The sequence below is a fragment of the Lactuca virosa genome, chromosome 2 (genome assembly GCF_052849685.1).
Source record: "Lactuca virosa cultivar CGN04683 chromosome 2, Lactuca_virosa_CGN04683_v6, whole genome shotgun sequence".
NCBI classification, from domain to species: Eukaryota; Viridiplantae; Streptophyta; class Magnoliopsida; order Asterales; family Asteraceae; genus Lactuca; species Lactuca virosa.
In genome coordinates, this window is record NC_136427.1 from 154129920 (window position 1) to 154148658 (window position 18739).

The following is an 18739-nucleotide window of genomic DNA, read 5'->3' on the forward strand; positions in this document are numbered from 1 at the left end:
TCGTCATGACCTCTATAGGGTGGGTTTGGAAGTACCGAAACAACCATCTAGCAGCATATAATAGCGTCATCACCACTTTCTCGGCCATAGGGTAATTTAGTTATGCCCCCTGTAACGCCCTACAGATGAAGTGTATGGGTAACTGCTTGTTTTGTCTTTCGATTGTCAACACAACCGAGATTGCAACTGTTGTGACGGATAGGTATATCGCAAGATTTCTCTAGGATAGGGCTTTCCAGGGTTGGAATTTTCTAGAGAGCCTTTTTCAATTCTTCAATAGCGCATTCCGCCTTGGGGGTCCACTGGAAATTACGCTTTTCGACACATCCTTTTAACGTTTTGAATAATGGTATTGCTTTGCTGGCTGATCATGCAATAAAGCATCCTATAGTTGTAACTTCCCGTTCAGAGTCTCCATTTCCTTTAAACTCCTTGGCTATGTTTTGTCTAGCAATTAAAAAAATTTCTCAGGACTTAGCTGGATTCCTTCCTTCATTACATAATATCCTAAGAAATTCCCTTCATGTACGTCGAACGTGCTTTTTGTCAGGTTTAACTTCATGTGTACCTTCTCCAAGGTTTTAAGTGTTTCTTTGATGTCTTTGAGCAATGTACAATCATTTTGGCTTTTAATCACCATGCCATCTACGTATACCTCTATGTTTCTACCGATTTGATCTTTAAACACTTTGTCGATGAGATGCTGGTAGGTAGCTCCAGCATTCTTAAGTCCAAAGGGCATTTTTGTGTAACAAAATGTCCTCTGGTCGGTATAAAATGTTGTTTTCTCTTCATCTTCTTTCTTCATTAACACCTGATGGTAGCCCTTATATGCATCGAGAAAACACTTTATTTAAAGCCCTGCAATGTTTTGAACTTTTTGTCTATTTCTGGCAATGGATAAGAATCCTTGGGGCAAGCTTTGTTTAGGTCTAAATAATCTATGCACATTCTCCAACTCCCATCTCTCTTTTTGACCATAACCGGGTTGGCTATCCATATGGGGAAAGAAGCTTCACGTAATATTTTCACGTCTACCAGCTTTGCTACCTCCAGAATTATTGCTTTGTTCTGTTATCTTGCTTGGCCATGCTTTTTCTTTTTTATTGTGCTTGCTCTTGGCTGTATGTTAAGTTCGTGCTCAATTAGTTTTCTGTCTATCCCCACCATGTTCGCTGGTGCTGTCACACCCCAAAACCGAGAACGGCGGAATACGTTCTGGGGCGGAGGACGTCATGTACAGTATCATAACAAAGCATAATAGTAAAGACAAGCAACAACATCCATTGCATTAAGATAATAATTGTAATACAAACGTGTTCAGTACAAATGTTAGACACCAAAAATACAATCAAAATAAAGTGGAGTCTTATGTGTGCTCCGTCTTCTCAAAAGCTGCATCCGTACCTGTCTACTGATGACCTGAGAATACAAGTTATTTTGAAAACGTTTATCAGCATAAAGCTGGTGAGTTCATAAATATTTAGTCTCATTTCATGTATAAAAATATTCACAATTATACGTTGTAAAAGAAAGTTTCGGTGTTCGAAAATAGCATGGGCCCTAGAAAACCCTATGTTTTCCAGAAAAAGTAGTCTTCATCAAGACCCGATGGTTTGTTTGTTCCTTTGATAATGTACAAGTTTTCCCAGTAGTTATTAGTTTCAAAATATAGTTTGACTTTATCCATGTATAGTAATGAGAAAAATGTTTTACCCCAACAGTATCACTGTCGGCCATATGTAATGAAATGCAGGCTCCAGGTAGTATTAAATGTACAATACTCCTCAGGGAGTCTGTTGCCTTTAATTTTGAAAGTATTAATTAAAGGTTTGAATGTGAACTCGTACGTAACCATGCTGATTGACGATCGAATCCCTTTGACCCTCCGAGTCATATGTAGTGATGTGACATTTTGTCACCCCTGGGCCTAGACGGCTTGGACTGTAGCTAGCAGTCGGGATGTGGGAGTGTATGTCCCGTATAGATCTATACACATAATGCCCGCTCTCCCTCCAGGAGACTCTGGTTACGCGGTGATAGCACAAAGATGTGTCGTATCGAGAAATAGTATGTCACATTCTATTTTAGTAAGTTTTCTTGTATAGTATGTAGTGTTCTCTTTGTATAGTATATAATATTCTCCTTGTATAGTATATAGTGTTCTCTTGTATAGTACATAGCATATATTGACTTACAACTGAACTGACTCTGGTAGTTGTCATGGCAATAGTAGTATTGAGTAGTATCCCTTAACTATACCTATTATAGTTAAATAGTATTGTTGGTTGCATGTCTTTTATATCCAAAGGCATTGAACTGATATGAAAACTTTTATATCTGACACAAATATATAAGATATATAACTAAGAATTCAACGAGAGTCGGACTAATAACAAAATACCCTAAGCCCACAATCAAACAAGAACAGGAAGTAAGGTGAGTTATTAGTCCTAAGTCCTTCAAGTCTTACTTATATAAATATATTGGTGTAGATATGGTTTGGGAATAAAAATAGTTTAAAAGAGTTTTGGAAATAGTTTTTATAATGATTTAACATGAAAATGAATTTGGTAATCATTTGAAAACAGTTTAATTGGCAATATAGTTGAAAATATAGAAAACCCCTTTTTGGTGGTAAAACAGTTAACAGTGTAGAAAAATCCTTTTGGTTGCAAGTTATAATTCACATGCGATTGTTACTATAACTTATTTGGTTCAACTTGTATTACCCCCCCCCCCCATAAAACAGTTAAAAACATTTAAAAGGTTAATTTAGGGGTATGAACTCACCTGTAGTGAGTGAAGTGGATGGAAACGCCGGGTAGGATGCTAGGCGTCAAGTGAGGACTTGAACACACCTACGGATCCTATGTAGTGATGTATAAAGTATCTAATTAGTTGTGTAATCACTAATTAAGTGAGTAAAGTCACTTTAATGAATGAAAACACTTTGTTTCAAGTGTTAGGAGTGCTAACGGTTGCATCTAAGGAGTGTATAGCCTCACTATGGAGTTTACACTTCAAATGGCCACCCTTAAGTGTGTTTACGGTTGGGAGACCATTTCCCCCATGAGTTTACGGCTGTAAACTCATGGAAATGGTGAGTTTGGGTGTCTAAAGGTCTCATGCATCACAAGGAAGGCTTCTAGGATCAATTCAAAGGCTTGGGAAGTGATTAGGGTTCAAATGGGTACTCCCTTGGAGTTTACGGTCCTTGGACCACTCCTTGGGAGTTTACGGTCGTAAACTCTAGGGTTTACGGCCATAAACCCTTGACCACTTCAACCATTTCATGTTTTAGGGTCCTAAGCTCATCTACATTAGTTTCCAGTTCATCAAACAAGCTAAGGAAGGGTTTAGGGGCATCAAAACACCATTTGAGGTGTTTACGGTTTTGGGTTTACGGTTCTTGAATGTTCAAGAACCGTAAACTCAAGTTTATGGCCAAAAAGTCATGATCTTGGGTTCCTTAGTCCATGCATGCAAGTATCTAAGCTATATCTAAGCATTAGAGAAGGTTTGGAAGTGTTTTGGGGCTTCAAAACCCTCACCTAGGAGTTTACGGTTTTGGGAGGCTCCCCAAACCGTAAACACATGCATGTTGGGGTATTTGGATGATCCAACTCGAAATAGCATGAATACCAAGCTAGAAAATCAAGTTAGGAAGATTACCTTTGATTTTTGAGGCTTGAAAGTGGTGTTCTTGAGCCAAACCCGATTTTAGAGAGAGAAGGTAGAGAGCGAAAGCTCCAAGGTGAGGGAAAAGACTCTAAAGGTGGACACTCCTCCTTTATATATGGCTGCCTAGTGGGAACCCACCATACACTGTCGTTTAAACGGAGCTAAATGTTTTTACCCGGTAAACTAACCGTAACCCGACTTAGATGCTTTTATTCCGTCATTAAATATATATTATTTTAATAACTCAAAATGAATTATTTTAATAAATAAAAGTTAACGGAAAATTTTAATAGAACTAACTTTTATTAACGGAAACGGGTTACAGTGACGGAGTAAATTTCGGGTTGTCACATCATCCCCCCGTTAGAGGGAATTTCGTCCCGAAATTCAGAATTCAAGCAGTTACGTTATTATAACACAACTAAGCAAAGAGATGAGGATAGTTAAGTTTCATTTGATCCTCGCGCTCCCAAGTGAACTCTGGTCCTCGTTTGGCATTCCAACGAACCTTCACAATCGGGATGCGGCTTTGCTTCGTTCGTTTGACCTCTCGGTCCATGATCTCCACAGGTTCTTCCACGAAGTTGAGGCTCTCATTGATCTCGATTTCATCGAGTGGAATTATGAGAGTCTCTTCGGATAGGCATTTTTTCAAGTTCGAGACGTGGAAGGTAGGATGCACATTACTAAGTTCGTTGGGTAGATTGAGTTTGTAAGCTACGGGGCCGATTCTAGCGAGAATCTCAAAAGGCCCTATGTATCTTAGATTCAGCTTTCCACGCTTTCCGAAGCGTATCAAGCCCTTCCACGGCGAGACTTTCAAAAGGACTCGGTCTCCCACCTGGAATTCCAAAGGTTTCCTCCGTTTGTCTGCGTAGCTTTTCTGTCGGTCTCTTGAGGCTTTAAGTCGCGCTCGGATTTGTACGATCTTTTCGGTGGTTTCGCGGATGATTTCTGGACCAGTGAGAGGGCTGTCAGGAACTCGTCCCTTAGCTAATTAAGTTTCGCCTACCTCGGCCCAACACAGAGGGGATCTGCACTTCCGGCCGTATAGGGCTTCGAATGGAGCAGCCTTGATGCTTGTGTGATAACTGTTGTTGTAGGAAAACTCGACTAGGGGTAAGTGGGTATCCCACGCCTTACCAAAGTCGATTACACAGGCTCGCATCATATCCTCCAAGGTTTGAATAGTTCTCTCACTTTGTCCATCGGTTTGAGGATGGTATGATGTGCTCATATCCAGCTTAGTTCCAAGAGCCTTCTGTAGTGACTGCCAGAACCTCGAGGTGAACCTGCTATCCCGATCGGAAATAATGGACACAGGTACACCGTGCAGTCGGACTACCTCTTGGATGTAAATTCGCGTAAGTCTCTCCATTTTGAAATTTTCCTTGATAGGAAGGAAGTGGGCGGATTTGGTTAGCCGGTCGACAATTACCCAAATGGTGTCGTACCCACTCGGAGATTTGGGCAATTTGGTAATGAAATCCATAGTAATTCTCTCCCACTTCCATTCAGTTATCTCTGGCTGTTGGAAAAGACCCGAGGGTTTCTGGTATTTGACCTTGACCTTAGCGCAAGTAAGGCACTTATTCACGAAGGTAGCGATTTCCGCTTTCATGTTAGGCCACCAGTACGATTTCTTGAGATCCAGGTACATCTTATCTGAACCTGGGTGAATGGAATATCGAGTGTTGTGCACTTCTTTCATGACCAAGTCTCTGAAGCCACCGTGTCGCGGTGTCCAGATCCGGTCCATGAGGTAATAAGCTCCGTCATCCTTGACTACCAGATTCTTATCCATTCCTCGCAGGGACTCTCCCGCCACGTTTTCCGGTTTCAAAGCTTCAATCTGTGCTCCCTTAATTTGTGCGGGTAGATGCGAATGGATAGTCATGGTTAGGGACTTGACTCTTCGCCCAGAATATTCCTTCCGACTTAGGGCGTCTGCTACTACATTGGCTTTACCCGGGTGGTAACGAATTTCACATTCGTAGTCATTGAGTAGCTCGACCCACCGTCGTTGTCTCATGTTGAGCTCCTTCTGGTTGAAGATGTGCTGGAGGCTTTTGTGGTCGGTATAGATGGTGCTCTTTGTACCATACAGATAGTGTCTCCATATCTTTAGGGCGAACACGACCGCTCCTAGCTCGAGGTCGTACGTGGTGTAGTTGACTTCGTGTGTCTTCAGCTGTCTTGAGGAGTAGGCGATGACCTTACCTCGTTGCATCAGAACACAGCCGAGCCCCTGATTGGATGCATCGCAATATACTACGAAGTCTTCTGTCCCTTCGGGGAGGGACAGTATCGGCGCGGTGCACAAGGCTCGCTTCAGGGTTCGGAATGCCTTCTCTTGTACTTCTTCCCAGTCAAAGGCCACGCCTTTCTGGGTCAATGTCGTAAGAGGCTTCGCAATCCGAGAGAAATTCTGAATGAATCTTCGGTAGTAGCCAGCGAGGCCTAGAAATTGGCGAATTTCTGTAGGCGTCTTCGGTGCTGACCAGTTCTCAATAGCTTTAATCTTGGATGGGTCCACGTGGATTCCTTCTTTGCTAACCACGTGTCCTAAGAATTCGACTCTTCGGATCCAAAATTCGCATTTTGAGAACTTTGCGTAAAGCTTCTCCGATCGTAGAGTTTCCAAGACCTGTCGCAGATGATCGCTATGCTCTTCCTCACTTCTAGAGTAGATAAGTATATCATCAATGAAGACGATGACGAACTGATCCAAGTAAGGACGGCATACTCTATTCATCAAGTCCATGAAGACTGCGGGCGCATTGGTTAGTCCGAATGGCATCACTACGAACTCGTAGTGCCCGTAACGAGTCCGGAAGGCTGTCTTCGGAACATCTTCCTCGAGCACTCGTAATTGGTGATACCCGGACCTTAGATCGATCTTGGAAAAATAACTCGCCCCTTGCAGTTGATCAAATAAATCGTCTATGCGAGGAAGGGGATAACGGTTCTTGATTGTCAGCTTGTTAAGTTCTCTGTAGTCGATGCACATGCGGAACGATCCGTCTTTCTTCTTTACGAACAAGACTGGTGCTCCCCAGGGTGAGAAGCTTGGTCTTATAAAGCCCTTGTTGAGCAGTTCGTTAAGTTGGCCGGATAGTTCTTGCATCTCAGCAGGCGCTAGACGATAGGGCGCCTTTGCTACCGGGGTGGCTCCTGGGATTAAGTCGATTCGGAACTCGACTTGACGTTTAGGAGGTAAACCTAGGAGTTCCTCTGGAAAGATGTCAGGGAAGTCGCACACGACGGGGAAATCTTTTAGTTCTTTCGTTTTCCGGCTCGTGTCGACAACGTGTGCAAGGAATGCGCGATATTCCTTGCGCAAGTATTTCTGGGCTTGAATGCTCGAGATGATGTGAAGGCTCGTACTGGGTTTGTCTCCATAGATCATCAATGATTCATTGTTGGGCAGGTTCAGACGGATGGCTTTGTCGAAACACAGGATGTCGGTATGATGGAGACTCAACCAGTCCATGCCTATGATGACATCAAAGCTCTTGATCGCTACTGGTATGAGATCAATAGGAAACAAATGATTATCTAGCGTGAGGGTACAACCTATGTAGATTTCGTTAGAACTTTCCGTCTTGCCGTTAGCCATTTCTACGACGAAGGTTTCTTTCAGTGATTGTGGTGATTGTTTGAGTAAGTGTTTAAAGTTTTGATTTACGAAACTTCTTTCTGCCCCACTATCGAATAGAATACAAGCATAAGAGTTATCAAGAAGGAACGTACCCGTGACTACGGTGGGGTCTGCTACAGCCTCATTATGGCCGATAGCAAGTAGTCTACCTGCTCCTCCCGCGTTACCAGCCTTTGGACAATTTCTTTTGAAATGTCCGACTTCGCCACAGCCATAGCAGGCCTGGCTCGCTCCCGAACTGGGAATTTGGGAAATGGGGTTGGGAGGTGCTCTGCAGAACCGGATGGTGTGGCCCTTCCGGTCGCAATTGGTGCAGTGCATTTCACGGCATGGGCCGTTATGATGGAAGGCGCACTTATCGCACTTGGGTAGATTCCCCGCATATGTTTTGGTGGGCACAGGGGCAGTAGGAGTAGTGGCAGCATGGACAGCCACTATTTGCTGGTTACTGGAAGAGGATTTGACTGATTTCCCCTTCTTTCAATCTCCCCGTTTTCTCTTGTTGTCGGAGGCGTGAGTTGGAGTAGTAGTGATGGTTGTGGTTGTTGATGGAGCACGGGGAACTTCATGATCGATAAGCATTTGGGCCAACTCCTTGGCACTTTTGAAGGTCGTTGGTCTTGATGATAGAACGTTTTCACGATACGGAGGCACTAGGCCCCCGATGTATCGCTCAATCTTCTTGGCTTCCGAGGGGATCATGTTAGGGCATAGGGCTACCAGCTCGCAGTACCAGGTTGTGTAAGCTACTATATCGGAACCCTGCATTTTGAGACTCCAGATTTCCTCCTCTAATTTTCGAATTTCTCCCTTTGGGCAGTACTCTGTCATCATTAGGTCTTTCAGTGTATCCCAACCCATGGCGTTAGCTGCTACCAGGGAGAGGGCTTTGACATGGCCATTCCACCATGTTAGGTCCCTTTGGGTAAGGGTACAAGTAGCAAACTTTATCTTGCTCCCTTCAGGGCAGGAGCACATTTCCAATACTGCTTCGGTTCTTTCGAACCATTGGGTTAGGGCAAGGATTCCCCCGGTCCCGTTGAAGTAGGTAGGCTTGCAACTGATGAAATCTTTGTAGGTGCATTCCCGTGCACAGGGGTGGGTTTCACCCTGGCTAGAGTTAGTGCCCAGTCCACCTCCACTGGCACCACCAGAATTGACTTGCGCCAGAGCGGCGGTCACGGCTGCGGTCACGGCTGTTTGGAACAACACCGGGTCGAACTGCGGAGGAACCGGCGGTGTAGGTGGTGGTGGTGGAGCTTGAGTTGCGGGAGTTCTCCTGGTTGGACGCTTGCGAGGCGGCATCCTGTACTGAAAGGTTACGAAAACGATGACAATAGTAAGAATTGGTTTGTAAACAGGATAAGAGTGTTTCTTGGACTAAATCTCTATAGTCCGACAAACAAAAGGGGAATGTACTACTAGGTTAGGGATACCCAAAAGCACAACTTCCCCATCGATTAGATACTGCCAATATTACTGGTATTACCGATGTATAATGAGTTCGGGAAAGAAAATGACCTAGCAGGAGGTCTTACATCAAACCATCAAGGAAAATGTTGGCAGTTTAGTAGTCTAGCTAGAGTACTTCCAAAGTTAGGAATGTTTACAGGCATGTACTCTATTGACTATAGAAAAGAAGGCTATTCCTTAATCAAAAGGGAAGGATGAGTTGGCATCTCTTACTGGCGACGGGTATCCTTTGGGCAAACCCTAAGATTAGCCTGTTGACGCACAACTCCCTGAAGATGTCGCTCGTGCGTCCTCTGACGCGCTCGGAGTTCCTAGACTTCCGCTCGGGATGCAGTTACGCTGTCTACGCGAGAATGGGGAAAGAAAAGTTGATAGGCGCGCTAATCTATGATACTTATAAGATGATCGTTATTAGTCGACCCAATACTTGCATAGTGCATACCAATTACATGTAACCGAAGCAGAATAGACCTTCGAATAAGTGACCCTAACTCCACGCCCACAATCAAACAAGAACAGGAAATGAAGCAAAGGTCACAGATTCTAAGTCTATAACGCCTTAGTCACATGTAACCGTGGTGTATCCACTTAGCAACTATTGCCCTACTAGTAACGACCTTTTTAGTTCTCACATAAGTTGTAACTAGAATGCAGAATACTCCTATAGTATTCTTGTTCTGATGTTCTTGTAGTAATATTGGTAAGTTTTAGACTTGTTGCAACACCGCAACCATTCTTAGGCACATGCTAGCCACTCCTAGGAAAATGTAGTTGATCAGGCTACATCCACCTAGTTTTGGCCATATGTCTCTAAGTCTAACTGTGCTGTTCAACAATCTTAATACTTTTGTTATGTTCTAGTATGATACTGACCCTTTGTATGAATGAATGTATATATATACTTAGTTAAATATTTTATTATTTAAAAGTATATATTCTTGTTCAGAGTGTTTTAGTCCCGATGTGTTTATAGTTCGTACATCTTTTATGGGTTGATATACTTGATTCACTATAAACAGTGCTCTGATACCAATCTATCACACCCCAAAACCGAGAACGGCGGAATACGTTCTGGGGTGGAGGACATCATGTACAGTATCATAACAAAGCATAATAGTAAAGACAAGCAACAACATCCATTGCATTAAGATAATAATTGTAATACAAACGTGTTCAGTACAAATGTTAGACACCAAAAATACAATCAAAATAAAGTGGAGTCTTATGTGTGCTCCGTCTTCTCAAAAGTTGCATCCGTACCTGTCTACTGATGACCTGAGAATACAAGTTATTTTGAAAACGTTTATCAGCATAAAGCTGGTGAGTTCATAAGTATTTAGTGTCATTTCATGTATAAAAATATTCACAATTATACGTTGTAAAAGAAAGTTTCGGTGTTCGAAAATAGCATGGGCCCTAGAAAACCCTATGTTTTCCAGAAAAAGTAGTCTTCATCAATACCCGATGGTTTGTTTGTTCCTTTGATAATGTACAAGTTTTCCCAGTAGTTATTAGTTTCAAAATATAGTTTGACTTTATCCATGTATAGTAATGAGAAAAATGTTTTACCCCAACAGTATCACTGTCGGCCATATGTAATGAAATGCAGGCTCCATGTAGTATTAAATGTACAATACTCCTCAGGGAGTCTGTTGCCTTTAATTTTTAAAGTATTAATTAAAGGTTTGAATGTGAACTCGTACGTAACCATGCTGATTGACGATCGAATCCCTTTGACCCTCCGAGTCATATGTAGTGATGTGACATTTTGTCACCCCTAGGCCTAGACGGCTCGGACTGTAGCTAGCAGTCGGGATGTGGGAGTGTTTGTCCCGTATAGATCTATACACATAATGCCCGCTCTCCCTCCAGGAGACTCTGGTATTTGGTGATAGCACAAAGATGTGTCGTATCGAGAAATAGTATGTCACATTCTATTTTAGTAAGTTTTCTTGTATAGTATGTAGTGTTCTCTTTGTATAGTATATAATATTCTCCTTGTATAGTATATAGTGTTCTCTTGTATAGTACATAGCATATATTGACTCACAACTGAACTGACTCTGGTAGTTGTCATGGCAATAGTAGTATTGAGTAGTATCCCTTAACTATACCTATTATAGTTAAATAGTATTTTTGGTTGCATGTCTTTTATATCCAAAGGCATTGAACTGATATGAAAACTTTTATATCTGACACAAATATATAAGATATATAACTAAGAATTCAACGAGAGTCGGACTACTAACAAAATACCCTAAGCCCACAATCAAACAAGAACAGGAAGTAAGGTGAGTTATTAGTCCTAAGTCCTTCAAGTCTTACTTATATAAATATATTAGTGTAGATATGGTTTGGGAATAAAAATAGTTTAAAAGAGCTTTGGAAATAGTTTTTATAATGATTTAACATGAAAATGAATTTGGTAATCATTTGAAAAAAGTTTAATTGGCAATATAGTTGAAAATATAGAAAACCCCTTTTTGGTGGTAAAACAGTTAACAGTGTAGAAAAATCCTTTTGGTTGCAAGTTATAATTCACATGCGATTGTTACTATAACTTATTTGGTTCAACTTGTATTCCCCCCCCCCCATAAAACAGTTAAAAACATTTAAAAGGTTAATTTAGGGGTATGAACTCACCTGTAGTGAGTGAAGTGGATGGAAACGCCGGGTAGGATGCTAGGCGTCAAGTGAGGACTTGAACACACCTACGGATCCTATGTAGTGATGTATAAAGTATCTAATTAGTTGTGTAATCACTAATTAAGTGAGTAAAGGCATCTTAATGAATGAAAACACTTTGTTTCAAGTGTTAGGAGTGCTAACGGTTGCATCTAAGGAGTGTATAGCCTCACTATGGAGTTTACACTTCAAATGGCCACCCTTAAGTGTGTTTACGGTTGGGAGACCATTTCCCCCATGATTTTACGGCCGTAAACTCATGGAAATGGTGAGTTTGGGTGTCTAAAGGTCTCATGCATCACAAGGAAGGCTTCTAGGAGCAATTCAAAGGCTTGGGAAGTGATTAGGGTTCAAATGGGTACTCCCTTGGAGTTTACGGTCCTTGGACCACTCCTTGGGAGTTTACGGTCGTAAACTCTAGGGTTTACGGCCGTAAACCCTTGACCACTTCAACCATTTCATGTTTTAGGGTCCTAAGCTCATCTACACTAGTTTCCAGTTCATCAAACAAGCTAAGGAAGGGTTTAGGGGCATCAAAACACCATTTGAGGTGTTTACGGTTTTGGGTTTACGGTTCTTGAATGTTCAAGAACCGTAAACTCAAGTTTATGGCCAAAAAGTCATGATCTTGGGTTCCTTAGTCCATGCATGCAAGTATCTAAGCTATATCTAAGCATTAGAGAAGGTTTGGAAGTGTTTTGGGGCTTCAAAACCCTCACTTAGGAGTTTACGGTTTTGGGAGGCTCCCCAAACCGTAAACACATGCATGTTGGGGTATTTGGATGATCCAACTCGAAATAGCATGAATACCAAGCTAGAAAATCAAGTTAGGAAGATTACCTTTGATTTTTGAGGCTTGAAAGTGGTGTTCTTGAGCCAAACCCGATTTTAGAGAGAGAAGGTAGAGAGAGAAAGCTCCAAGGTGGGGAAAAGACTCTAAAGGTGGACACTCCTCCTTTATATATGGCTGCCTAGTGGGAACCCACCATACACTGTCGTTTAAACGGAGCTAAATGTTTTTACCCGGTAAACTAACCGTAACCCGACTTAGATGCTTTTATTCCGTCATTAAATATATATTATTTTAATAACTCAAAATGAATTATTTTAATAAATAAAAGTTAACGGAAAATTTTAATAGAACTAACTTTTATTAACGGAAACGGGTTACAGTGACGGAGTAAATTTCGGGTTGTTACAGGTGCCCATGCAAACACGTGCTTGTACTTTTTCAACATGACTATTAGTTTTTGTAGCATGTCTGAGGGTAGTTATGCTCCTATTATTAGCTGTTGTTCAGCGTAACCACCACTGACTATTTTACTTTCTTTTGGCATGTTTTCCCATTTTTGCTTCATTCCTCTAGTGATCTCCGTGGCCTCCATAACTTGGTATCACCGATGCTTCACATGAATTTCTGCCATTACAGTTGGTAGGCCTTCTAGTGTATTAAACCAAGAATACCCCATGAGGTGTTGATGCTATGTCCCCAAAGCGTAACAACGTTGTCCTTCCCAGGATGATGTTGTGCTTTGTCGGGTGTCGTATTCTATCAGGACGGTCTTTTTTCATTTGGCATCATGACCATACAGGGATAGAGGTAATTGTATTGTTCCGATTAGCCATATGCTATGCCCTGTGAACCCTGTTAGTCTTCTCACTGTTGGGTGGAGATTTTCTATCCATTCTTCAGGAAATTGTGTGAAGCAATGCTCGTATATTATGTCGTCCGAACAGCATGTATCGAGATCTATCTATGAATAAAAGAGTTGTGAATGCGGGCCTGGATAACCAAGGACTCAATCCCTTGCTAATTCGGTGGTCGTGGATCATTTATTGAAAATCTTAGGTCCATCATATTCCTGATTAGGTCCTCTATGTCGTAATCATCTCTATCTCTTCATTGTTACGTCTTGATGGCTAGTATTTCTTGCATTTTCTCCTTTGGGGGTTGGTCATCTACCTATTGCCTTCACACATTTCTATTTTCTTCCCACTCAAGCCTGAGGTTGCGTGCTACTTCCCTTAGATCCCTTTTCAAGTTTTTCTCCTCCATTTCCCTTCGTAATGAACTGCAATCGGTTACGTCATTTTGCAAAGTTTGATGGTACTCACAATATTTTGACTTTCTCTTATTGCTCCTTTCTTTTCGTTTATCAGCTACCATATATACTTATGATCGCCTTGCCCTTTTGTCGTCTCAATGGCATGGCTTGTATCTTCTTAACTGTTTGGTCGACTGGTAGGTGTGTTTTGTGTGTCTTGTGGGGCTGTAATTACTTTTCTGCTCACTTTGTTGCAGTTTAGTAGTGGTTAAGGCGTTGAAGTATGAATGCTTGTCTAATGTGCCCTCTTCCTGCCATATGTATTTTTCGACCCTCTCTTTCAGTTCGTGCCTGGTCTGAGGCGTTCTTCCCAGGAACTTTTTCTATAATTCTCATGGAAGTAATACCCATATGAATTCACTAGTAATCATTATCTCGTCTTGTCCTGGGGTATCGAAGGCTGCCTTGATGAACCTTTCAAAGTATTCCTTCACCGTCTCCCCTTATTTTTGTTTACATCCAATTATGGCGTAGGTGTCTCCCTTATATCGTCGCAATTGCATGAAATTCGTTAGGAAAGCATGCTCTAGTTATGCGAAATTGCTAATGTTGCCCGATGTTAATGTTTTGAACCACGTTCCTGCATTTCCATCCAGCGTGGTGGGGAAGTAAGTGCACCAGAATCGCTCGTCTAGCTTCAAAGACGTCATTGTCCACTCGTATGTATCAATGTGATTGTTTGGGTCTGTCGTGCCATTATAAGTGTTTAACGTGGGCAATTTGGATGTGTTTAGGTTATCGTAGTTTAAAAGACCTATTGTGATAGATGAGACAACACTTCTTCCCATCGCGATTTGCGCTGCCTATTGATGTTAGGAAGGCTCGTATGGTATTTGAAAGGGCATATATGGAGCTTGGAATTGTATGCATGGAGTTTGGAGAGGGACGTATGGTGTTTGGAAGGGTACTTGCGGTACTGTAGTTGCAGAACCATGTGGTGGTATGTAGGGATTTTCATACATGTTGTTGGAAATCAATGATGTCACTAATGGGGTGGTGGTCTGTGTATGCAGTGACACATTCTGCGCTGGCGGTACTGCAATGTGCTGCATGCAAGACATATGTGGTACCGTTTCCATGAATGGTGGCATTTGAACATTTTTATGAGGATTTAGAAACATACCCCCAATACCATTGTGCTTGGATTAGTTATGGCATTGGTTGAGATGTGGCCAGAGGTTTGTGTTCCAAGTATAGGAGCGAAAACTGGTGGTGTTGATGCGTATGTCTGACTGGATGTCCCGATTATGCTTGGTTGCTCCAATGGAACTATTGTGGTAACTTTCTGGTGAGACGCTAGTTGAGGTGTTATCAAGACGGTTTGTAGTGGTTGCACCAGGAAAATCGGGCTTTTGTCAGTTGTACTTTCTCTGACAAACTCTGCTACTTCCTCAATGGCCATTGTATGCGTAAGACTGTTGTGTGGGTTTTGATGCCGTTAACACACACCGGATGGCGTCAATGTTGCAACATCGTTATGCGGACGAGAGACGATGTTGGTACTTCGATCTTCACCGGGAACATGTACTTGCAATCAGATAGTACGTTAATCGCATCCCGAGAGGAGGTCCAGGGAAGGCGCTTCGACGGTCTATCTAGTCTTAGGAGAAGAGTGTATGAGTATTGATAGAGAAGAGAGTAAGAAAACTTTCCCTGTTATGGAGATGTTCCTCCTCTTTTATAGGTAGGGTTCCGTATAGAGGGGGGGGGGGGTATTGTAACGGTGTCTGGAGTACCGGCCTCTGATTGGTCCAGCTGTCCATGTCTAATTCTTCTCCTATTATGATTGGTGCAGAGGTAATAATTGTTAATGGTCTGTGCACAATTATGCTGACGCCTCCTTTTGTACGGCAGCCAGTAGCCATGTGTGTGGCACAAGGGATTTCTGCCTAAACGACAATGGCTTGCTGCTAAGGCTATACGGTCTTGCTGTATGTCTGGAAAGGATTCAGCCCCGACGAATCCTTTCCGTGGCCAGTACAACTAACCAGTACAACCGACTGGAAGAGCCATTCAACTGTTTTCTCTACTCTCTCGTCGAACCGCCAGTGGCCTCATTGGACTAACTGCTGTCTCGCTGGAATAGTAGTTGTCTTGTTAGTCGTGACATGACGGATCGACATGGCGCACGTCATCAATTATTAAAAAAAATTATTTTCTATTATTATTATTTTATTATATTATTATTAACTTATACAAATAAAGAGTAAATATATTTTATAATAATAAATAAATCTATATGCATTGATAAGTTACCTTAGTTAATTACCCATCGATTCCTACTTTCACTTTTATAAAAAATATTAACTCCGTTCCCCCCCAATCATCGCTACTTACGTCATAATCAACTGAACTTTACTCTGTTGCTCACTTGCTCCGGCTCCAACCCCAAATCACCGATCTCATTCCTCTTCCGCTCCGACGTCCTCTTCCATGCAGGGAACTCCTTTGGTCTGCTCTGCCATGTCCGCCTGCTCCTTCAATCGCTATGTATGTTCAATGAATTTTTCTCTATTGGAGTCGCAATATACTTCCCTCCCGTTTTTATCTATCTCAGTCTGAATACTCTTTTAATTATGGCATGGATTCTCCTCTCGTCTTTCGCTATCAATCTGAATCAAAACTCTAGATATAAAAGTTGATGTGTTGTAGGAAAAGTTATATCATCGGGACTCTGAATCACTTGCTTGGAGTTTTCTAATTACTTATTAAATTGATTGTTTGTGAAGTCTAATTTCGTGATGTTTTATTCCTATGGAGTAGTTCTCCCGTAATTGGTTTTATAATTAGATCCTCTCCAACAATGTTCAACTTTTGAGAACTATGAAGTCTATAATAGCTTCTCTATAATATCTATTTGATTATAAAATCTATATAATAGAAAATAGGGATAATGACTTAAAAAGGTAATGTATTTTTTGATTTGTATACATTTAGTTATTAATTTTTTTTTTCGTCCACATTTACCCATTCAACTTGTTAAACTGTACACATTTAGTCCTTATGACCGGTTACTCCAGGTTAGCCGGTAAAAATGACTTAATAGGGTAATATATTTCTCACTTTGTACACATTTAGTATTTAATATTTTTGTACACATTTAGTCCTTAATATTTTTTTGTTGCAAAATAAGTTATTTTTGTTTTTATACTCATTCAGTACTTATGAATGATTTCTTTAGGTTTCTCTCACGACATCTTACGTGGGATAACCATATGGTGGTGGGATATGTTGAGGTGGTCCTGCTATATGCTATAGGCCAACATACCTGGTGCGGGTCGGCTGTAAGCTGTAGGCAGTGAGGCTCGAGAAGAGCAGTTGGGTTAAGGCGGCATGCCGACAAACCCTGGGTATTTCAGTCTGATTACTGATTGGACATGTTGCATGTTGGCATTCCAGTCTGATGACTGATTGGGCTAAGGTATTCCAATCTGATGAGTGTGGGCTCATTATGCATGATAATACGTTTGTTGTATCGAGTATTTTGGGGAAAACTCACTAAAATTTGTGTTTACCCAGTTGTTTATGTTTTCAGGTTCTATCGTTGATCGTAGGAAGACGAAAGCATGACTGTACACACTCATCAACAGTATTGAGGATTCTGCGTTTCTTATATTATTCTGATTTTCGATAAATGTATTTTGGAATAAACGTTTTTTTCTTAATAATGGATTTATAATTAGGGACTTTGCCTTATTTAAAAATGAAAATTTTTTGTTGTGAAAATGAGACGTTACACATAAACATCAACAACCCCACACACTTCATGATTGTCCCACGTAAAATGTCGTGAGAAAAAGCTAAACAAATCATTCATAAGTATTAAATGAGTACAAAAACAAAAATGACTTATTTTGAAACAAAAAAATATTAAGGACTAAATGTGTACATAAATTTTAAGGACTTAATGTGTACAAAATGAGAAATATATTACTCTATTAAGTCATTTTTCCCGGCTAACCTGGAATAACCGGTCATAAGGACTGAATGTGTACATTTTAACAAGTTGAAGGGGTAAATGTGGACGAAAAAAAAATCAGTGACCAAATGTTTACAAATCGAAAAATATATTACCCTTTTAAGTCATTATCCCTAGAAAATACTTAACTTATATACTTCTCAAATTCAGTTTTACCTTTAGCCAATGATGACGTACCCCATATGGTTTGTCGAAACACGACTAAAAACAATAACGTCCGGTCATAGCGAGGCAGCCACTGGCTTGAGTACATATATCTAACGAGAGATAGCTAGATGGCACTAACAGGCTAGGCCCGGGACCCAACAAAAGCTGGTGGAACGACGTAGCAACATCCAACACCACTAGTACCCTGTAGATCTTTATGCTAACCAAAAAAATGTCCACAAAATATCATCCTGCACTAAAAGCTTCTAACAACAACAGAACTCTCAACCGAGCATTAGTGGCAATTGTATGAAGGGGCATCTCTGATTAAACAAATAAAAATGTAAAAATTAAAAAAAATAAATAAATAAATAAAAGGTAATTTATTCATCTTATATACAAAATCAACAAGCTAAGTTTACAAATATGGACATAAAGTTGTGACCTTTAGTGAATTTTGAATTATTTGAACGCCTATTTTCTGGTCAAAGTTGGCTATTAGTAATTTTTCAAACTCTAATTAGATGCATAAAGAAGAGCAACACCACCACCTGGCACAATTTCTTCATCAACAGCTCCCTTTGTGGCATTTAAAGCATCGTTAACTCTTTCTTTTCACCTATTTTAGTGTCACTAGCTCCTAGGATCTTTAACATAATTAAAAATTTTCATTATATAAACGCGAAAGAGAACATTTTTTTATAGAAGATGTAAAAAGGACAAACCTTTAGTACATCAATACCACCAGAAAAGCTTGGCTAGCCTTTCTTCATACTTTTCTTTATCATAATGAGATGTACTTACCAAGATTATAAAGAGGCAATTGTTATATACACAATAAACATTATTTAAAGATTTGTAGTTTCTTTTTTCTTGTCTTCAATTTTTTGTCTAACATTGCAGATTTTGGGATGCTGAATGCACTGTTGCTCTTAGAAACTTATTTTTTATCGAGTAGATTACATAAATGGTCCCTATGGTAATGTCGTTTTGAAAACATCAACC

At 40.8% G+C, this 18739-nt stretch overlaps 1 long non-coding RNA gene across 1 annotated transcript; it reads left to right on the forward strand.

Moving 5' to 3' along the window:
- Positions 1-15894: 15894 nt before the first annotated feature.
- Positions 15895-17256, forward strand: LOC145156566 (uncharacterized). The gene is made up of 3 exons (XR_013736802.1): positions 15895-16098; positions 16790-17029; positions 17144-17256. It is a non-coding gene; the product is annotated as an uncharacterized LOC145156566 (long non-coding RNA).
- Positions 17257-18739: the final 1483 nt, after the last annotated feature.